At 38.0% G+C, this 24205-nt stretch overlaps 1 protein-coding gene across 1 annotated transcript in view; it reads left to right on the top strand.

Moving 5' to 3' along the window:
• KLF12 (Kruppel like factor 12) overlaps nt 1-24205 on the top strand; it is a 460117-nt gene that overhangs the window by 397232 nt on the left and 38680 nt on the right.

Raw genomic sequence — 24205 nt, 5'->3', positions numbered from 1 at the left:
CTAACCCAGGCTGCCCAGAGTCAGCTGGAATTCTTATTTGTGGAAGGGGAATTTCAAAGCAGACACACCAGCTCTATTTTATTTCAGTACAAAGATGCCACAGATCTTGGCATTTGGCTTTGTTTGAAGTATGGAAAAATATTTCGTAGAAAGGGGAAAGATGAGCTTCCAGATAAACATGAGAGGTCACTGAAGTTCTTGAAACGGATTTTCAAAACCTTTTTAAAGGTATAGATTAGTTTTCTCTCTGAAATGCTTGACATACCTCCTGCCTCAAGGAACTAGGAAATTATAAGAACTCTCAATGTACTCTATAGTCGTCTGATTTTTCTCCTTTTTTTTGGACACCACAACTTCCTAGAAACCACCATCATGGTTTTTCTCATCAACACAATGGGACTTTAAGGTGATTATTCTGAAATTATTCGTGGTTCCGAAGCACACTGTTACCAAAACGATTTTTAAGATGTACTTCTTGGATCAACTTTTTCTAAATAGAAATAAATGCACACAAACCTATGCATATAACAACATACATATCTCTTGGTAGTTTTTCAGAAGCCATTTCAAAAGAAGTTTCCATGTAACTTTAATGGAATGAGAAAACATTTCTTCTAGTACTTCTCCCCCGCCACCCCGCTTGATTTCTAAAAATATTCAACTTGTTAAATAATCGTATAGTAAGTCTTTTGGCAAAGCTAAATTCTCAGGTGCTTTCTGGATCTTAGAGGGCTATTTTAAGGAACATAGCATTGATCAGACAACAGAATTTAAGACTCTGCATAAGAAGAGTTGATCCTGCAGGAAGTCAGGATAAACCCCTTCCACCAACCTTCAGCAAGAGGGAGTAGTAGTAACAGCACGTGCAGTACTTAGGTAATTCATAGATGAATATACATCCTCCAAATTTGCTCATATTCTTTTTTTTAATGTCTATCTATCTATCTGTCTATCTTGGCTACGCCGGGTCTTAATTGTGGCACGCAGGGTCTTCTTTGCCACATGCGAGATCTTCATTGTGGCATGCGAGATCCTTTAGTTGCGGCATGTGGGATCTAGTTCCCTGACCAGGGATCCAACCCGGGCCCCCTGCATTGGGAGCGCGGAGTCTTAACCACCAGGGAAGTCCCCAAATTTGCTCATATTCTAAGCTCAGATTTTGGAAATGGAGTGTAGCCAGAGCTGAAGAAATCAAGGCTGATGTCCTCAACCCATCTGAAATGTAACAGGCTACTTCCTGCCTCCTTCTAGCAACTTTTCTTGTAAGTGGAGAAACTAATGAAAAGATGTGGGATTTTCTTATGTAAGAGAATGAAAGACCAGAGGAGGGTTTGGGACTCAAGGCCAACTTTTTTCTTTATGCTCAGGAGAACATGACTTTACTATGGCTCTCCCAGATTTAAGGCGACGATGGAAAGAACTGAGAAACAGTCACTCCTTTGAGCCAGGGGGAAGCTGAGCCATTTCAGTCCCTCACAGGGAGAGGTGACTATTGTTTCTTCTGGATGAACTATTTTCTTAAGGGAAAAGCAGGTTGGAATCCTGAGCTCTCATTTGAAAGTATACACGCTGCCGTTTCATACCCTCAGTGCTAAGAGGGTTGATGTTACTCACATTCTACTGTTTGACCTCTTTAAGGTTGCTTAATCTGCCTAAGCTTTATTTTACTCATCTGTAAAATGGGAGCGATAATGCCATCGTCTTAGAGTATTGGAAGAACTAAATAAAATTATACACGTAAAAGAATTAACAAAGCATCTGGCAAACCTTAATTTGTTCTATCAATGTTAGCTATTGTGAGCTATTATGATTTGAATACACAAAAGTTCAGCGAAAGGAAAATTCCTATTTGTGATGCTGTAAGTAGAGACTAAAATCCATATACTCTCTGTCTTTTGAGCTCAGGTTTGACTGGAGTAAAGCTAGCAAGTGATTTCAGAGATTTGGTTCCGTTCTTAAAATTTTGTGCTTTTCCAAGTGAAAAAATTGTGCATGTTCCACAGAATACCTTAAATATTCAGGAATCTTCCCCAAGTCTAATGACTGTAGCAAGAATCTGAAATAACAAGCACTGCCCTTTGCTTCTGTCACTTTTTTTGCTTCTCTTATACCTCTAAATATCCAGCATTTTATTAAATTGACCCTGTTGGCTCTGCTCAAAAGCCACAAAACGAGAGAACCGTCAGCAGGTTGGGCTTGAAACTCACCATGTCAATAGGCTTTCCAGCCACTTTTCAGAGGTCAGTGTGCATGGCAGCAGGACCAGTGAAGGCTCTCGTCCCTTGGTGGCCTGGGGTAGGTGTGCAGCAGGTGACAGAAGGGGACTGTCACAACCCCACTTGCTGCTGAACCCCCAGAACTCAGAGCTGTGCTCACACATAGTAGGTGCTCAGGAAACGCTTGTGAAATACTGAAGAAGTGACTGATCTCACAATGACATCTTGAGATTTTTTCCAAAGCAACTAAACTGTATTTTTTAAAACTTTAAAACTAAACTTCATATGGAATATTTAGAGAGAGAAGAGTGGTAATTGGTTAGTATAAACTTATTTTCTGTAAATTTAGATTTCTTTTTTTTTAAATTGAAGTATCGTTGATTTACAAAGTTGCATTAGTTTCTGGTGTACAACAAAGCGATTCAGTTTTATATGTATATACATAGATATTCTTGTTCATATTCTTTTCCATTATAGTTTATTACAAGATACTGAATATAGTTCCCTGTGCTATACAGTAGAACCTTATTGTTTATCTATTTTATATATAGTAGTTTGGATCTGCTAATCCCAGACCCCAAATTTATTCCTCTCCTACTTTCCCCTTTGGGCCTATTGGCCATCTGTGTGTCTTTGGAGAAATGTCTGATTTCTTGTTTTAAAGTCAACCACTGAGAACAATGAACTTGTTGAAATTCATCACTGGAGGGACAAAGGTGAGAGTTTTAGTCTTATTCTATGAGCCTTACATACTTGAAATAAAAATAATTCAAAACAGTGACACTGAAGCTCTGCAGGTTCCATGGTACATGGTTTAAGACAACTGTCATGGAGCTAAGAGAGGATGTGGCATTGGCCTTAGGATTATAAGAGGAACTGTGATCCAGGGGATCACAATAGAAGTCTTTGCTGTTACTCCTTGTAAATCTGAAGGCAAGATTCTTATCCCACAAGGAAACCGGAATTTACGGCTTTGAAACGCCAGCTATGTCTGACCAACCCAAAGCTTTTGTGGGTCTTGGGAGCATTTTTGGTGCAACCCACTCCTGTGGGCAGGGACCAACCCTGATAGGCTCTCTCGTGCTTGGGAGGCATCGTGGGTCCATGGCAGAGCACACCTGAGCTTTTGTCGCTCTCCTTCTGTGCTCGACTTAACTGTGCTTTGCTTTTTCTCTCCTCTAAGATGCAGGAAAGTTTCTGTTCCATGGAAACATTGTCAGGATGAACTGGAACTTTAAAAATGAATAAAACATTTTTTAGAGGAAGTTTAACTGCTCCAAGGAAAGATGCTTTAGGAATGGAAGGATTTATTATAAACTTTTTAAAAAATGGGTAGGTAAAAATGCTCTTAGTACTTTGAGGAGAATGTGTCCCATTTTACTCCTTATGTTTTTGCCTTTGCTCCTGGAATTTTTAGGCCTGTCTTCTGGATGCGTAGATCACATTAGGGGGCGGGGTGGGGGGAGGGCTTTTCATACATGAGTTGCACTGTCTGTCAGTGCTAGACTGCTCTGTTGTTTCTCCTGATTTTCCTCGAAGTCTCCCCGACACTGGTAGACTGACACTTAGATATATGCCAGAGCACAAAATGCTTTCACCTCGGGACACGTAGAGGGTGTATCAAGAATGCTTTCCCTGATTCCTGCTTCTTGAGATAAAAGAACATATGGCAAAGAAAATCTTAACTAGTTGCTCTGAAACAATAAATCAAGAATTGAACTCATGTAAGCAAACTAAAGGATGCATGGCATGGCTAGTTCTAAATCATCTTCCATGATGAGGCTTAGGCGGGTTTACCCTTCAGCGCTCAACTGTGATTCACTCTCTCCTCCTGTAACTATTTCTGGGAACGCTTCTTGGTACTTGGACAGCATGCAAACAGGTCACAGGCTGTAGCTCACAGAGTCCACAAAATTGAATAATTCTACAAGGGCTGTGCGCTTGCAGCCCAGCAGATCAGCTCTGAAAAAATAGCTGAGTGCATATTCCTGTGCACCTTACCGATTTTTAATTATCACACCTCACAAGGTGATATGTTTCTGCTACAAGGAAAAATTATTATTTGGATTTGAAAACTAGACAGCTCACTTAAAAAATACAATTATCCAAGAATGTGCTAACCCCAGGTAAATTTACAAATGTTTTGATCATTGTCAAAGAGAGTGTAATATGTTTTCTGATTATTTATCATTATCTCTATGTAAATGTGAGAATGATTCAGAAATTATTATTAGTCCGCAATGGTGCAAAGGTCTCTTGAGAATATCAGATAACAATAATGAAAAGAGGCATAAGTGGTGTGTTCATTTCCCCAACCTCTGCCCCTGAGCACTTTGAACTTTCTTAGAGACTTAAAACTTCTTACTTTTTTTATTGACTTTATGCCTTCACTTCTACATCCTATATGGGCTATGTGACGTACATTTTGTTACTTTTAATTGAGATATAATTGACATATATTAGGTGTTGGTTTGATACATTTACATATTGCACTATGACTACCACCTTAACACTGACACCGCCATCACATTCCATAACTATCTTTTCTCTTTTTGCGTGAGAACAATTCAGATCTAGTCTCTTAGCAACTTCGAAGTTTCTAATACAGTATCGTTGACTGTATTGACCTGTGTTTTTCTAACTGAAGTTTGTTTGTGCACTTTTGTAATTGTCTTTGAGGTTAACAACAATACTTAATACATTCCCAGCCCAAAATTAGGGGACAGAGTGAGGTAAGATTTATTGAGGCTACCCCAGTAGCGAAGGCTAACCAAGTAGTAGGCACTGTCTTAAATGCCTTACATGTATGAATTTATTTACTCCTTATAACAACCCTGTAAGTCTGCTTATTTGTCCCATTTTATAGAAAAGAAACTGAGGCATTGAGGCCTTGTCCACAGCTGTACAGTTAGATGAATGAGGCTGGGTGATCTGTCTCCGTACGGCCCCAAACACTTAACCACAGACCTTCTCCCATAAGGGATGGCCAACAGACCAGAGTTGACAAATGATATAATCATAAGTGAAAGCTTCATGAAATCATCTTGGCTGTGTTTATCATGGTCTTTTCAGCTATGCAGCCCTTTAAGGGTAATCTTACACCCTGGTTAACTCCCTCAGCACTCGTAGATTCTGTTTTAATCACTCCATAGCTGCTTACATTTGGTCTTTTGTTGTTGTTTTTTCATAAACATAATGCACATTGACTTACCCATATTTTAAGTTCTACAGATCAGAGACAATGTCTTTTATTATTTGTCTGTTTTCCACAAGAAAAGACATGGAAAAACAAGGATAGAGTAAGCACTGAAAAATGCATACTGGATGAGGTGGATTTAAGAAAGTTAAATAATTTGGTTTTTATTAAGCTATTTTTTACATCTGCCAAAATCTGTAATCTTCAGATAACTTGGTATCATTGGTTTTCAGTCACATATTAATGCCAACATGCATTTGGCCAATTTGGTCATCTTCTGAGAGACTCACAGAGATTTCTCCAGAGAAGATGCTTAATACATTCTCACTGATAATATACATATTCTTTAACTAACTTCTTGCTGAAAAAAAAAAAACAAAAAAAAAACCCAGGTTCCAGATAAAGCTAAATGAGACAGTTGCAGATATTTCCACAAATGCCTAATATTCATGCACAGAATTAGGAAAAGTCAAAGCCTTACTATTTCCACATTAAAGTATATTTTTATTACCCAATAAACAAGGAAAATTAAGCTGGTAATTAGTATGAACTTTGTATCTGATTCACAGATGTCTTCTGATAACTCATATTTAATCCTGCAATGTCATTGCCAGTAATACATTGAATACTTATTAGGTTTATAGGCACATCATCTTTTTGAAGGGTCTCAGAAGTTGCCCTCAGGTAATCTAGATAGGAGTCAAAAGAAAAAATACATTGCGTTGTTTGGAAAACAGGATGAGAAATCTTAGAAACCAGTGAAACATAATCCTTTTTGTTAGAACATGAATTTTATCTTAGAAGTTAGTATGTAATGAAGAGAACTAAAAAATCAAACAGATAATGTTTCATCTAGTGCTCTAAAATTTTTTTAAGAAAAGAAAGCTAGAAACTCTAAAAGTCATGTGCTGGAGTATAGCTATTAATATGTAATTTTCCCCTGGGAAGCCCTTCTGTTTTAGTCAGTCACTCTCTTCATAATAAGCATCAACACTTTATTTTTCTGCTTTACTTTCTCTTTGAATGAACCCAAACTTGCACCAATGATGTCAAACATGTTTGAACAGTGGATCACAACATACCAGTTAATCCTGCATGGCAACAGCCCATCTGATAACCAGCCCCTATATTGTTCTTCGGAAGCCGTAACACACATCTCGTGGAGATTTGCACCTTCCCTGTAACATAAGCACCACTAACACTTAGTAATATATGAAGTTTCTGCTTGACAATGTGATCTTTAACATACAGGCACTTATATCACCTGGTACTATGTAAACCTGTGGAAACTATGAGATAATGAGAGAAATCTTAAAATGGTGAATTTTCTAGTGTTTGAATCGTTTTACTGACTCTTGAAGTCAGACAGTCTTAAAGTATTATAGTTTATATTGGCAGCTGGAAGAATCAAATATTTATTATATTAATAATTAACTCTCTGAGTTAGGAAGAATAGATTGTAATTCACAGCAACTCCAGGCTTTCTGGAGACATTATCCTTAATTAATATCTCTAGATTATGAAACAGTTCTCACACTACACATCCATTTTCCCTATAAATGAGTTGCATTATGTAGGCTTTGCTGGCTGAAAGTAGGTCCTTGAATGGAGGATCCAGGGGACGTGTTAGGGGCAACTAAGGAATTTCAGTTAGTAGGGCTTAAGTAGACTAGCAGGCTAGCAGACTTGTCTTGATGCATGCGTGCTTGGAAGCATGCATCATGTTCAGGATAGCTTTGGGAAGAGAGGAGGTGATTTTAAAGTAGCACCACTGGTGGTTATTAAGATGGGAGTAGAACTTCACAGGGGAGGGACCCAAAAAACTCAGTGCATACAGACCAAAGACAAGTAATTTGTCTTAGCATTCAAAATCTTTACCAAGACTGCCTACCCATCCTTACCTCTTACTATGCGTCCCTACCTCACCCTTAGTCTCAGTTTTCCCATCTGTTAAATGGGGATAGTAGTGTTCATCTCATAGGGTTGTTCTGAAAATTAAACAGATAATCCATACATAGTACAGGGCTTGGCATCATTTATTAAGTGCTCAATAAATATCAGCCAGCATTCTTCTTCTTCTTCCACTCCTCCAGAAGTAAACTCTGAATTTCTAGTAGACTGCTCTACCCACGTTTGACCAAATACCCCTCATTCCTTGTTATCCCTGGGCCAATGCTCAGGTGATTCATCCTGTCTGGAGTGTGACCCTCTCCACTTCACCCTACGCCTCCCTTCTCGAATTCCCACTCAAAGTCAGGGTCGTGCTCAAATCTCACTTTTCCCAGGATGGCGTCCTAACCACCACAGCCCCCAGGGGTGGCTCCCATCTCTGAATTCCTCTAATGGCCACGAACAGTCTTTGGAACACCAGTTTGTTGTCCCTCATATTGTCGGGTGTCTTTTAAATTATATGTATAGATATATGCCTTGTCATACCACTTACTAAGCAGCATGTGCCTTAAAGTAGAGATTGTGGGGTCTGATGCTCTTGGGCCCCCAAATCGCTGAGTAGGAGGTCTTGCAGAGTGGCCTGGTGGAATAAGTAATCAACCTTGGAGCCAGACAGCGCCTGGTTGGGATTCCTGGCCTGCCACTTCCTTGCCGTGTGATCTTGGGCAGTTTATCTTTCCTGAGCCTTAATTTTCTCTTCTGTAAAGTGCAGATACCCTATAGAATTTTTTGAAAATTAGTAATAATATGTATCAAGCACCTAGCACAGTTCTGGGCACAAGTAAATGCTTAATGATATTGTTGTTATTATACAGAATATATATCAGTAGATACTTCTTAACTGATCAATAGAGAATAGCAAATACCCACCCTTCTCCCCGCCCCGAAAAGAGGAAAAGACATATATGTTTGAAATTTCAAAGAATATTTTGCCATTTCTAAGGAAAATAACAAAACAAGTAGATTAAGCTTCTTTATCTTAAATATCCCAAAGTATTAAACCTCTGTGAACATATAACCATGCATTCCTTCAATAATTAATGCCACGATTTGTATGGCACTGTTCTAGGCACTTCAGATGAAAACGTGATTAAGAAAAATCTAAAAGATACAACAAACTAGTGACTATAACAAAAAAGAAACAGACTCACATATAGAGAACACACTAGTGGTGACCAGTGGGGAGAGGGAGGGGGGAGGGGTGAGATGGGGGGAGGGGAGTAAGAGGTACAACTATTAGGTATAAAATAAGCTACAAGGCTATATTGTAGAACACAGGGAATATAGCCAATATTTTATAACTATAAATGGAGTGTAACCTTTAAAAATTGGGAATCACTATACTGTACACCAGTGACTTACATAATATTGTACAGCAGCTATACATCAATTTTTTAAGTCTTTAATTAAAAAAAAGAGAAAAAGTCCCCACCCGCGTCTCTGCTGAGAGAGATGGATGATGGACAGATTAATATACTATATAATGTTAGGAGTGATAAGCGACACGAAGGAAAATAAAGCAATAGACAGTGAGAGGGTGTGGGGAAAGGGGGTGGGAGGGGACATGTATGTCCTCTCTGAAGAAGTGACATTTGATTAGAGCTGTGAATTCAGTGAGGCCAGAAGCCATATGGTGAGAAATAGTTCTAGGCAGAGGAATAGCAAGAGTGAAGGCCCTGAGTTGAAATGAGTTTGACACATTCCAAGAACAGTTAGAAGGCCACTGTGGCTGGAGTAGAGTGAGCTGGAGAAGGAATGATAAGGTCTGAGAGTTCCTAGGGGGCCTTGTGGGTGATAATAAAGACTTCGGGCTTTGTTTTCAGTGAAATGGGAAACCGCTGGCGTTTTGATAGGACACTGTTTCTTTATTAAGAAGACTATGAGAGAACATTTCACAGCCATTAGGATGGCTGTTATTTAAAAAAAAAAAAAAAATCAGGTGTTAGTGAGGCTGTTGAGAAATTGGAATCCTTCTGTATTGTTGATGGGAATGTAGAATGATGCAGCCGCTGTGGAAAACAGTTTGGCAGTTCCTCAGAAGTTAAACAGAGAGTTACCCTATGACCCAGCAACTCCATTTCTGGGTATATACCACCCAACAAATTGAAGACAGGGATACACGTTCACTGGTGTTCACAGCAGCAATATTCACAATAGCCAAAAGATGGAAACAACCCAGATGCCCATCAGTGGATGAAAGGATATACAAACCGTGGTAACTACATGCAGTGGAATATTATTTGGCCTTAAAAAGTGATGAAATGCTGTTACATGCTACCAAGTAAATGAATCTTGAAAACACTATGCTAAGTGAAATAAGCCAGACACAAAAGGACAAATATTGTATGATTCCACTAATATGAGATACCTAGTTTAGGCAAATTCATAGAGACAGAAAGTACAGTAGAAGTTACCAGGGACTGAGGGGCCAGGAGGGTGGGTTACTGTAATATACTGGGAGCAGAGTTTCTATTTAGGGTATTGAAAAAGTTCTGGAAATGGATAGTGGTGATGGTTGTACAACAGTGTGAATGTACTTAATGCCGCTGAATTGTACACTTAAAAGTAGTTAAAGAGTAAATTTTATGCTACGTATATTTACCATAATAAAAAACAAACAAAAAAGACTATGGGGGGAAAGGGTGTGGAAACAGAAATTCCAGGTAGATGCTGTGGCAGTAAAGCCAGATAAGAAATACATGGCTGTGGAGATGGTGAGAAGTATTCAAATTCAGGATGCATGTTGAAAGTAGAGCCAGTAGGACCTTGCTGACAGGTTGTAAATGGAAGAGGATAATCACAAAAGACTCATAGTTTTGTTGTAAGCCACCAGGAGAACAGTGGTCATTTCCTGAGATAGAGAACACTGGGGAAGGAGCAAGTTTGGGGGAAAATATCACATATTCACCTTTCAACATGTTAAATTAGATGTCTGATTGACCCATGAGTGGAAGTTCAAGATGTATGAGTCTGGAGCTCAGGGAAGAGAGCCTGCAGAAATAAAAATGGATGGGTGACATGCAAAAAGATGGTCTATGCAGCACACTCTATGAAGCATGGGGGTGAATGTGATCACCCAAGGAGTTGAAAGAGAAGCGATCAGAGGCCTGAGCTCAGGGACCCTCCGGCATTCAGAGGCACATACATGTGAGATGCTTTTCACTAATATTAGCAAGTTTCTGTTAAGCACCTCCTCTACCAGGCACTGTTGTAGGTGACTGGGACAGCACTGCCTAAAATAAGGCAGCCCCGCCCCCGCTAATATTATCTATTGCTCTTGGGCGAGTTACGTAACTTGACTGAACTCCAGATTCCTCATCTGTAAAATGGGCTTAATCATTGAGGTTCACACAAAGCGAAACAACAGTAACTTGAAACATTTCCTGATTTATCCACCTGTTTATACAAGGTGTTTTATTTTCATAACTCTAATTCATCTTATAACCCTGCAAGGTAGGTGTAAAGTTTAGGGAAGCTGATAAATTTTTCTAAGACACAGCTAAAAATTCATTTTCATTGGCAAGATTCTTACCCGGGTAGTTCTGAACTCACATCTTTCAGTCCATCCAATATTTCAAGCCATTCTAATATGTAAAATACTCAGCAAGCTGCCTGAGGCGATAGTAAGTGCTTCAAAATATGTTTCTTTCGTCCCTTCTTTGTCCTCCCCTCCACTTAAGTGAGTCTCTTTGAAGTCCTGAAAAACAAACTCCTATAATTAAAACCAATCAGAAAAGCAGTCACTTAGGTCATCAATATGTAAACTGCCAACTATAAACTTAATAATATCCCTAAACGAATTTAATGAATGTTAATTGATTGAATAAACAAAAACTGTGCATTTGTAGTCTAATTTTCTCTACAAAGTACCTGGCCTTTAGAATTTACAGATTGGACAGCACTTAATGAAATCCCATTACTATTAAATTAATTTTATGAGCTTTCTTTTATAAACTGCATTCAAGATATCCCTGAAAATACTACCTTAACTTAGTTTATACTACCCTTTTAAATTATTGCTTGTCTGGCAAATGAAAGTGCCACTCTGCTGTCTTTTTTTTTATGATCCTTATTTATTTATTTTTTTTGGCCACGCTTCTTGGCTTGCGGGATCTTAGTTCCCCGAACAGGGATCGAACCCGGGCCCTTGGCAATGAAAGTGTGGAGCCCTAACCACCGCCAGGGAATCCCCTCTGCTGTTTTTTTAAACATAAATCTATTGTTTATACGTAGATTAATTTTAATCGTTAGTGCCTCCTATCTTGCCACTCTTCCTGGGGACTCTAGGATGGTTCAGGACATTATTATTATCCTGGTCACCCAGGCTAAGCTGCTGGGGTCGTTCCTCCCTCTCCCGTATCTGCCATCATTATAAGGGAACACTCAAAGCCCGTGGTATCTGGCTCTGGTCATCCTGTTCTTGTCTCTTCTGCTTTTTCTTTACCACTCACACATTCTTTTAAGACCCACAAGTCAGTGTCCTACATTAAGCTTGCCCTGATCTTCTCAGAATTAGACACTTTCTCCCTTTACTCCCATAGCGCTTTATTATTCCTCTCTTTATCACATATCATTTCTACGGCTTTTATAATTATGATTCACGTACATAAGTTGGAGCAATGTTTTATTATCTTAACAGCTGGCACCAAGTTCCTGCAGGAAAAACTCCTTTGGTGTAGAAAATGTGCTTTGAGGAATGCTTGGAGGTAGACTGACAGCTGAACCCCACTCCTACTTCCCGGCCAAGGACTTGGATGTAACCTTAGGCCCAGGGTTTTTAGTAGGGGAAATCTGCCCCGCGTGTGCCAAGGGAAGGAGTTTGTTGTTTTTCTCTTGAATAAAGATGAGATGGGGGTAGAAGAAACCAGAGATGAGATGAAGGAGAGAGAGAGTGCCAGCAAGATGTACACTTGCCTGAGGCTGGAGGGGACCAGTGAGCAGCACAAAAGTAGCCAGAAGCATTTTATAAATACAGGAACACTAGGAAGAGAAAAACAAAGCTCCAGGAGTGCCTCAACGTCGATAGTAAAAAGGGCTACTGAACTCAGATGAGCGTTTGTGGTTGTTCTTGATGTGAAGATTGAAGAAGGTGCTGATTTTTACATCCGGATTAATGATAGAGGCCAAGATAGCCCTGAGAATATAAACCTCCCAGAAATTTACATACATCTTTTGGGAGTGAGGGTTGGACTTCCACATGTCATATAATTGGTAAATATTTGAGTCCTTTGTCACCTGTCTGAGTCAGATAAATATCCAAATCCTACACCTCACCAGATTATAAACTCTCTCAGGATACTTTTGTGTGCCCACTTGCTTTCCTATGGTGAACCCACAGAAAATATTTGTTGTTTTATTTGATTGAATAAGTAGTGTTGAGATGAAAAATACCTATACACCTGACTGCTATTTATTTAAACTCTCATCTTATGGATTTTCTCAGCAGGAAAAACCCAAGTAAAAAAATACCAACAGTGCAAATGATATTTAATCATCAATGAATATGGTGCACGAGACTTAGTATTGTCATCTTGATATATTATAGGTTTTCCATCTTACTCTAGGACTGATGTGATGTAGGAGGAAGTGTAAGCTGGAGGTCTTAAGTCTATCATTTCCGAGGCATTTAACCATTCTGAGCATCTATTTTCTCCACTGTTTCTCAGCTCTTAGACTGCCAATAACAACATCTACCCTGCCAAGCTTTCTGTAATTTTTGTGATGATCTTCTAAGTTTATGTATGGTGATATAAAAGTCATTCTTATGCCATCTGCAGTATTTGATAGTACACAGTAAGTTTACTATAAACAGCACAGTACACATTGAGAGGCTACCAATCATATCTAATAATACTCTGGTCCTGAGAGCTGTGGACAGCGTTTTACCAATAATGGAGAAGAGTGAAGTTAGGAAAGTAAGTGATATTTACATGATGCTTGAAAGCTTGCAAAGTTTTTATCTAACCCTTCTTCTTACGTGAAGAAAGATGGGCCAGGGCTGTACTCTTGGTGGATAGTCTGGCTCTGAGATTTTAGTGATATATGAAGTTCTAGGTGAGAAGTTCTAGGCAAATAGCATAGAAATGGCAGAAACATCAGCTCCATAGAAGCAGGCTAAGAGCAAAACTGAGGTTGGAAAGAAAGTGTAAGTATCAGCAAATAGGAACTTAGTAAGGAATGGCTCTTGGTATAAACATGGTTTCATGGAACCCAAGGTAAAGAAGGAGCTCAAGGGCTGCCCTGGTGGCGCAGTGGTTGAGAGTCTGCCTGCCAATGCAGGGGACACGGGTTCGAGCCCTGGTCTGGGAAGATCCCACATGCCGCGGAGCAGCTGGGCCCGTGAGCCACAATTACTGAGCCTGCGCGTCTGGAGCCTGTGCTCTGCAACAAGAGAGGCCGAGATAGTGAGAGGCCCGCGCACAGCGATGAAGAGTGGCCCCCGCTTGCCACAACTAGAGAAAGCCCTTGCACAGAAACGAAGACCCAACACAGCCATAAAAATAAATAAAAATAAAATAAAAAAAAAAGAAGGAGCTCAAAACGCTTCTCAACCTCTTCTATGAGACCGTCATTCCCCTGATACCAAAACCAGATAAAGACGAAAGAAAACTACACAATATCCCTTATGAATATAGGCTCAAGAGCCCTTAACAAAATACAAACAAATTGAATCTAGCCACATATACGGAAGATTATATACCATGACCAAGAAGGATTTAACCCAGGAATGAGGCTGGTTTGACACATGAAAATCAATCAGTATAATATATTATATTAATAGACTTAAACACAAGACCACATGATTATCTCAATTGATGCAGAAAAGGCATTTGATGAAAGTCAACATCTTTTCATGATAAAAACGCTCAGCAAACTAGGCATAGAAGGGAATTTCTTTAATCTTATAAAGAACATCTATGAAAAACCCGTATCTAACATCCTTAATGGTTGACTGAATAGTTTTTCTAAGATCAAGAGCAAGACAAGGATGTTTATACTCACCAATTTCATTCAACATTCTAGCCAGGGCAATTAAGAAAAAGAAATAAATCCAGATTGGAACAGAAGTAGTAAAATTATCTCTATTTGCAGTTGACATGATCTTGTATATAGAAAACACAAATGAATCCCTTCAAAAACTGTTAGAACTAATAAACGAGTTCAGCATGGTTTCTGGGCATAAGATCAATATACAAAAATCAACTGTATTTCTATCCACTAACAATGAACTATCTGAAAATAAAATTCAGAAAATAACTCCAACACAACATTGTAAATCAACTATACTTCAATGAAAAAGAAAATTCCATTTACAATAACACGAAAAAAAAGAAAAATGCCTTGGAATAAATGTAGCCAAAGCAGTACAAGATTGGAACACTAAAAACTATAAAGCATTATTTTTAAAACAATTAACTCTTAAAAGAAAAGACATTCCATGTTGATAGATTGAAAGACTTATTGCTGTGTAAAATGGTAGCATTCCACAAAATGGGAAATAAATCAATGTAATTTCTATCTGAATTCCAACTGCATTTTCTTTTGAGGAAATTGACAAACTGATCCTAAAATTCATATGGAAGTAATCTTGAAAAAACAACCTTGAAAAAAAGAATAAATTTGAAGGACTAACACTTTGCAATTTCAAAATTTACCTCAATACTATAAAGTCAAGACAGTGTGGTACTAGGCCAGGTATGCACATATCGATCAATGGAATAGAAATGAGAGTCTAGAAATAAACCCTTACATTTATGGTCAATTGCTTTCTTCACAAAGTTGCCAAGACAATTCAATGAGGAAAGAATCTTTTTCACAAACAATGTTGGAATAACTGTGTATCCACATGTGAAAGAATGATATTAGACTCCTTCCTTTTTTTTTATACCATACACAAACTCAAAATAGATCATAGATCTAAATGTAAGAGCTAAATCTGTAAAGATCTTAGGAGAAAGCTATAGGAGTAAATCTTTGAGCCTGAGGTTAGCTAAAGCCTTCTTAGATATAACAGTAAACACACATACAACTAAATAAATATTAAATTGGACCTAACCAAAAGTTAAAACTTTTGTGCTTTAAGGATACAAGAAAATGAAAAGACAACCCATGGATTGGGATAAAATATTGGCAAATTTTATATCTGATAAGGGACTTGTATCCAGAATATATAGAAATTTTATAACTCAACAATAAAAGGACAACACAATTTATAAATAGGCAAAGTATTTGAACAGACATTTCTCCAAAGAAGATATACAAATGGCCTATGAGCATATGAAAAGATTCCCAACTTCATTAGTCATTAGGGAAATTGCAAATCAAAACCACAATGAGATACCACCTTACATGCACTAAGATGGCTAAAATCAAAAAGACAGACATAATGTGTTGGTGAGGATAAAAAGAAATTACAAGTTTCTCACAGTGCTGGTGAAATTATAAAATGGTGTAGCCACTTTGAAGAACAGTTTGAAAATTCCTCAAATATTAAATATAGAGTTACCATATCATCTAGTAATTCCACTCCTAGGTATATGCCTGAGAGAATTTAAAATATATGTCCACACAAAAACTTGTACAGATATTCATAGCAGCATTATTCTTAATAATCAGAAAGTGGAATCAGCCCAAATGTCCGTCAACTAATGAATAAAATGTGATGTATCTGTTTAATGGAATATTATTCATCCATTAAAAAGAATGAAGTATTAATCATTTCATGATGTACATAAATCATTATTCTGTACACCTTAAACTTATACAGTGCTGCATGTCAATTATATTTAAATAAAACTGGAAGAAAACAAAGGAATGAAGTATTGATGCATGCTACAACATGGATAAACCTTAAGGACTTTATGCTTAAGTGAATGAAGCCAGACCCAAAAAGCCACATATTTTATGATTCTACTTCTATTAAATATCCAGACTAGCCAAATTCATAAAGACAGAAAGGTGGATTAGTAGTTGCCAGGAGCTGGGAGGAGGGGGTGTGTGGAATGACGGTTAAAGAGTATGGAGTTTCCTTTTGAGGTGATGAAAATATTTTGAAACTAGATAGAGAAGATGGTTCCACAGCATTGTGAATATAATGAATGCTACTGAATCGTACACTTTATAGGGTGATTTTATGGTGTGTGAATTATATCTTAATAAAGTTATTATTAGCCAAAAAAAGGAAGAAGGAGCCCAAGGCTAAGAAGTGTTGGCAGTATATTGGACATAGAGTCAGGTCTGCATTACTCTAGGTTAATCTTCCTGACAGCTCCACATTTGAAATATGGGAATCTGAAAATCCAAAAGATTAAATGTCTAAGATACCATAACTAATAAATTATAATAAGCTATAATTCATGCATAGATTTCAGATTACAGTCTATGCTTTTCTCTAGGGACCACAACAAAAAATAGGATTCTTGTTTTCTTTTTTTTTCTTAAAGATAATAATATGAACTTATTGATCACAAAACTTTAATTTAGAAGTCTGCATATTAAAATGCAGATTCAAATTTCACATGTTTTTCTCCATTTTTAAGCTCAGCATGTTCTGTTTTTTTTGTTTTGTTTTGTTTTCCTTGTGTACCACGAGTACTTGACCTAGTTTAGAAAGAACTTTATGAGACATACATTTAAGAATGACTTCATAAAATTAAAACTATATTCTTTTGGGTTGGGAGCTGTATAAGTAAAGTGGAGATAAACACACCAGATCCTAGGCTATTGTGGCTGAGTTTCCTGGTAGCCAAAGCAAAAAAGTAAATAGGGTGGGGATTTTACTTCTAACTATCTGATGAAAAATATATATATACATCAGTGTTACCAAGCACATTTCCTCCATACCAAATAAAAATTATAACATAGCTCTTTCTCTCTTTCTCCAGTGTCATTGGAGAGTGAAAGAGTCCTAGCTTGAGGGGTCGGGAAACAGTGTCTGGTTCCACCTCTGCTACTGTTTAGCTGTATGGGCTTGGCATAGGTTAGTTTAATTAATTTTCTGAGCCTTGGTTTCCTCATCTTCTAAATGTCTTTCAAATATGAATTTGGGTCACATTAATATACCTTCTAACTTTTCCAACATTAATTTGGCAAAGTATTCAAAGATTAAGTTGAGTTTTCAAGACGGAAATAAAAAACAGGTAAAATATTCCCTCCGTTAGATGGGAAGATTTTTGGTTTTCTCCAAAATTCAAATACAGCCACATTTTATGGTAGGAGAAATGTCTATTTGTGGCGCCAGATAGCCCTTTTGGTCAACAAAAACTCAAGTGGGACATTACTAATGAGTTCTACTTGGCCTTGTTATTTTTTTTCTTTTTTAAATTTTACATGTTTTTCCAAAAATTCAAGTGAATGGTAACCAAATTATTTCAGATAATAGTCACTTTTAGGTAAGAATGGCTAATGATATATATTTTTTTGAATTTTTGAGTTTTATTTATTGTTTTATACAGCAGATTCTTATTAGTTATCCATTTTATACATATTAGTGTATATATGTCAATCCCAGTCTCCCAATTCATCCCACCACACATCCCCTCCACCACTTTCCCCCCTTGTTGTCCATATGTTTGTTCTCTACATCTGTGTCTCTATTTCTGCCCTGCAAACTGGTTCATCTGTACCATTTTTCTAGGTTCCATATATATATATGCATTAATATACGATATTTGTTCTTCTCTTTCTGACTTACTTCACTCAGCATGACCCTCTCTAGATCCATCCACGTCTCTACAAATGACCCAATTTCGTTCCTTTTTATGGCCGAGTAATATTCCATTGTATATATGTACCATATCTTCTTTATCCATTCGTCTGTCAATGGGCATTTAGGTTGCCTCCATGACCTGGCTATTGTAAATAGTGCTTCAGTGAACATTGGGGTGCATGTGTCTTTTTGAATTCTGGTTTTCTCTGGGTGTATGCCCAGTGTAGGATTGCTGGGTCATATAGTAATTCTATTTTTAGTTTTTAAGGAACCTCCATACTGTTCTCCATAGTGGCTGTATCAATTTACATTCCCACCAACAGTGCAAGAGGGTTCCCTTTTCTCCACACCCTCTCCAGCACTTATTGTTTGTAGATTTTCTGATGATGCACATTCTAACTGGTGTGAGGTGATACCTCACTGTAGTTTTGATTTGCATTTCTCTAATAATTAGTGATGTTGAGCAGCTTTTCATGTGCTTCTTAGCCATCTGTATGTCTTCTTTGGAGAAATGTCTATTTAGGTCTTCTGCCCATTTTTGGATTGGGTTATTTGTTTTTATAATAATGAGCTGCATGAGCTGTTTATATATTTTGGAGATTAATCCTTTGTCCGTTGATTCATTTGCAAATATTTTCTCCCATTCTGAGGCTTGTCTTTTCGTCTTGTTTGTAGTTTCCTTTGCTCTGCAAAAGCTTTTAAGTTTCATTAGGTCCCATTTGTTTATTTTTGTTTTTATTTCCATTACCCTAGGAGGTGGATCAAAAAAGATCTTGCCGTGGTTTATGTCAAAGAGAATTCTTCCTATGTTTTCCTCTAAGAGTTTTATAGTGTCCGGTCTTCCATGTAGGTCTCTATTCCATTTTGAGTTTATTTTTGTGTATGTGTTAGGGAGTGTTCTAATTTCATTCTTTTACATGTAGCTGTCCAGTTTTCCCAGCACCACTTATTGAAGAGACTGTCTTTTCTCCATTGTATATCCTTGCCTCCTTTGTCATAGATTAGTTGACCATAGGTGTGTGGGTTTATCTCTGGGCTTTCTATCGTGTTCCATTGATCTATATTCCTGTTTTTGTGCCAGTACCATATTGTCTTGATTACTGTAGCTTTGTAGTATATTCTGAAGTCAGGGAGTCTGATTCCTCCAGCTCAGTTTTTTTCCCTCAAGACTGCTTTGGCTATTCAGGATCTTGTGTCTCCATACAAATTTTAAGATTTTTTGTTCTAGTTCTATAAAAAATGCCATTGATAATTTGATAGGGATTGCACTGAATCTTTAGATTGCTTTGGATAGTATAGTCATTTTCACAATATTGATTCTTCCAATCCAAGAACATGGTATATCGCTCCATCTGTTTATATAGTCTTTAATTTCTTTCATTAATGTCTTATAGTTTTCTGCATACAGGTTTTTTGTCTTCCTAGGTAGGTTTATTTCTAGGTATTTTATTCTTTCTGTTGCACTGGTAAATGGGAGTGTTTCCTTAATTTCTCTTTCAGATTTTTCATCATTAGTGTATAGGAATGGAAGAGATTTCTGTGCATTAATTTTGTATCCTGCAACTTTACCAAATTCATTGATTAGCTCTAGTAGTTTTCTGGTGGCATCTTTAGGATTCTCTATGTATAGTATCATGTCATCTGCAAACAGTGACAGTTTTACTTCTTCTTTTCCAATTTGTATTCCTTTTATTTCTTTTTCTTCTCTGATTGCCATGGCTAGGACTTCCAGAACTATGTTGAATAATAGTGGTGAGAGTGAACATCCTTGCCTCGTTCCTGATCTTAGAGGAAATGCTTTCAGTTTTTCACCATTGAGAATGATGTTTGCTGTGGGTTTGTCGTATATGGCCTTTATTATGTTGATGTAGGTTCCCTCTATGCCCACTTTCTGGAGGGTTTTTATCACAAATGGGTGTTGAATTTTGTCAAAAGCTTTTTCTGCATCTATTGAGATGATCATGTGGTTTTAATTCTTAAATTTGTTAATATGGTGTATCACATTGATTGATTTGCATATATTGAAGAATCCTTGCATCCCTGGGATAAATCCCACTTGATCATGGTGTATGATCCTTTTAATGTGTTGTTGGATTCTGTTTGCTACTATTTTGCTGAGGATTTTTACATCTATATTCATCCGTGTTATTTATCTTGTGGTATCTTTCTCTGGTTTTGGTATCAGAGTGATGGTGGCCTCATAGAATGAATTTGAGAGTGTTCCTTCCTCTGCAATTTTTTGGAAGAGTTTGAGAGGGATGGGTGTTAGCTCTTCTCTAAATGTTTGATAGAATTCACCTGTGAAGCCATCTGTTCCTGGACTTTTGTTCGTTGGAAGATTTTTAATCACAATTTCAATTTCATTACTTTTGATTTTTCTCTTCATATTTTCTATTTCTTCCTGGTTCAGTCTTGGAAGGTTATACCTTTCTAAGAATTTGTCCATTTTTTCCAGGTTGTCCATTTTATTGGCATAGAGTTGCTTGTAGTAATCTCTTAGGATGCTTTGTATTTCTGCGGTGTCTGTTGTAACGTCTCCTTTTTCATTTCTAATTTTATTGAGTCCTCTCCCTCTTTTTCTTGATAAGTCTGGCTAATGGTTTATCAATTTTGTTTATCTTCTCACAGAACCAGCTTTTAGTTTTATTGATCTTTGCTATTGTTTTCTTTGTTCCGTTTCATTTATTTCTGCTCTGATCTTTATGATTTCTTCCCTTCTCTTAACTTTGGGTTTTGTTTGTTCTTCTTTCTCTAGTTCCTTTAGGTGTAAGGTTAGATTGTTTATTTGTGATTTTTCTTGTTTCTTGAGGTAGACTTGTATTGCTATAAACTTCCCTCTTAGCACTGCCTTTGCTGCATCCCATAGGTTTTGGATCATCCGGTTTTCATTGTCGTTTGTCTCTAGGTATTTTTCTGATTTCCTTTGATTTCTTCAGTGATCTCTTGGTTATTTAATAATGTATTGTTTAGCCTCCATGTGTTTGTGTTTTTTATGCTATTTTTTCCCCTGTAATTTATTTCTAATCTCATAACGTTGTGGTCGGAAATGATGCTTGATATGATTTCAGTTTTCTTAAAATTACCCAGGCTTGATTTGTGACCCAAGATGTGATCTGTCCTGGAGAATGTGCCATGTGCACTTCAGAAAAAAGTGTAATCTGCTGTTTTTGGATGGCATGTCCTATAAATATCAATTAAATCTATCTGGTCTATTGTGTCATTTAAAGCTTCTGTTTCCTTATTAATTTTCTGTCTGGATGATCTGTCCATTGGTGCAAGTGAGGTGTTAAAGTCCCCCACTATTATTGTGTTACTGTCGATTTCCCCTTTTATAGCTGTTAGCAGTTGCCTTATGTATTGAGGTGGTCCTATGTTGGGTGCATATATATTTATAATTGTTATATCTTCTTCTTGGATTGATCCCTTGATCATTTTGTAGTGTCCTTCCTTGTCTCTTGTAACATTCTTTATTTTAAAGTCTATTGTATCTGATATGAGTATAGCTACTCCAGCTTTCTTTTGATTTCCATTTGCATGGAATATCTTTTTCCATCCCCTCACTTTCAGCCTGTATGTGTCCCTAGGTCTGAAGTGGGTCTCTTGTGACAGCATATATATGGGTCTTGTTTGTGTATCCATTCAGCAAGCCTGTGTCTTTTGGTTGGAGCATTTAATCCATTCACGTTTAAGGTAATTATTGATATGTATGTTCCTATGACCATTTTCTTAATTGTTTTGGGTTTGTTTTTGTAGGTCCTTTTCTTCTCTTGTGTTTCCCACTTAGAGAAGTTCCTTTAGCATTTGTTGTAGAGCTGGTTTGGTGGTGCTGAATTCTCTTAGCTTTTGCTTGTCTGTAAAGCTTTTGATTTCTCTGTCGAATCTGAATGAGATCCTTGCCGGGTAGAGTAATCTTGGTTGTAGGTTCTTCCCTTCCATCACTTTAAGTATATCATGCCACTCCCATCTGGCTTGTAGAGTTTCTGCTGAGAAATCAGCTGTTAACCTTATGGGAGTTCCCTTGTATGTTATTTGTCATTTTTCCCTTGTTGCTTTCAATAATTTTTCTCTGTCTTTAATTTTTGTCAATTTGATTACTGTGTGTCTTGGCATGTTTCTCCTTGGGTTTATCCTGCCTGGGACTCTCTGCATTTCCTGGACTTGGGTGGCTATTTCCTTTCCCATGTTAGGGAATTTTTCAACTATAATCTCTTCAAATATTTTCTCTGGTCCTTTCTCTCTCTCTTCTCCTTCTGGAACCCCGTAATATGAATGTTGTGTTTAATGTTGTTCCAGAGGTCTCTTAGGCTGTCTTCATTTCTTTTCATTCTTTCTTCTTTATTCTGTTCCGTGGCAGTGAATTCCACCTTTCTGTCTTCCAGGTCACTTATCCGTTCTTCTGCCTCAGTTATTCTGCTGTTGATTCCTTCTAGTGTATTTTTCATTTCAGTTATTGTATTGTTCATCTCTGTTTGTTTGTTCTTTAATTCTTCTAGGTGTTTGTTCTTTAATTCTTCTAGGTCTTTGTTAAACATTTCTTGCACCTTCTCGATCTTTGCCTCCATTCTTTTTCTGAGTTCCTGGATCATCTTCACTATCATTATTCTGAATTCTTTTTCTGGAAGGTTTCCTATCTCCACTTCATTTAGTTGTTTTTCTGGGGTTTTATCTTGTTCCTTCATCTGGTACATAGCCCTCTGCCTTTTCATCTTGTCTGTCTTTCTGTGATTGTGGTTTTTGTTCCACAGGCTGCAGGATTGTACTTCTTCTTGCTTCTGCTGTCTGCCCTCTGGTGGATGAGGCTATCTAAGAGGCTTGTGCAAGCTTCCCGATGAGAGGGACTGGTGGTGGGTAGAGCTGGCTGTTGCTCTGGTGGGCAGAGCTCAGTAAAACTTTAATCCACTTGTCTGCTGATGGGTGGGGCTGGGTTCCCTCCCTGCTGGTTGTTTGGCCTGAGGCAACCGAACACTGGAGCCTACCCGGACTCTTTTTTCATGGGGCTGATGGCAGACTCTGGGAGGGCTCATTCCAAGGACTACTTCCCAGAACTTCTGCTACCCATGTCCTTGTCCTCATGGTGAGCCACAGCCACCCCCTGCCTCTGCAGGAGACCCTCCAACACTAGCAGGTAGGTCTGGTTCAGTCTCCATTGGGGTCACTGCTCCTTCCCCTGGGTCCCAATGCACACACTACTTGTGTGTGCCCTCTAAGAGTGGAATCTCTGTTTCCGCCAGTCCTGTCGAAGTCCTGCAATAAAGTCCTGCTAGCCTTCAAAGTCTGATTCTTTAGGAATTCCTCCTCCTGTTGCCAGACCCCCAGGATGGGAAGCCTGATGTGGGGCTTAGAACCAGTCCAGTGAGTGGACTTATGTGGCATAAGTGTTCTCCAGTTTGTGAGTCACCCACCCAGCAGTTATGGGATTTGATTTTATTGTGATTGCGCCCCTCCTACTGTCTCACTGTGGTTTCTCCTTTGTCTTTGGATGTGGGCTATCTTTTTTGGTGAGTTCCAGTGTCTTCCTCTCGATGATTGTTCAGCAGTTAGTTGTGATTCCGGTGCTCTCACAAGAGGGAATGAGCTCACGTCCTTCTACTCTGCCATCTTGAACCAATCTGGCCTTGTTATTTATATATACCTGTATGAGCAATTAAAAACTGTTTCAATAATTTATGTAAGTACCAGATAGTTAACTGATATAATTTCAGTTCTCTTTAATAAAACAAATCTCTAGTAGAATATAGACCTGGTTAATGATAAGCGTAAAATAAGTGGAGGCTGTGTGGATGGTCATGTAAAAAGTTTATTTATGGTTGCCTTACAATATCTCATTAGAACTGTATATTTGGAACCATTTATATATGTTTTAATATTTAAGACACAGAGTCTTATTATATACTGTCCTTGCCTAGGGTATATCCAAACAACTACCTTAAGACTGAATCTGCCTTATAAGAAGATCCTTCTGATATGGAAAAATTAACCTGTTTATATCAAATTCTGCCCTAGAACAGTGTTATGGTGAGACTCCAGTGTGTGCCCTTGGGAACGTCCTCATGGGGCGGACTGTGTTTCCCAAGTTCCTTTCTCTCTTCCTTTCCCGTCACCCTTTCCAGCACCTACTGATATGCCAGCTTCTAG

This window comes from Balaenoptera musculus, chromosome 18 (assembly GCF_009873245.2).
Source record: "Balaenoptera musculus isolate JJ_BM4_2016_0621 chromosome 18, mBalMus1.pri.v3, whole genome shotgun sequence".
Taxonomy (NCBI): Eukaryota; Metazoa; Chordata; class Mammalia; order Artiodactyla; family Balaenopteridae; genus Balaenoptera; species Balaenoptera musculus.
The sequence above is the reverse complement of the archived record's forward strand: the minus strand, read 5'-3'. Positions and strand labels throughout refer to the sequence as shown.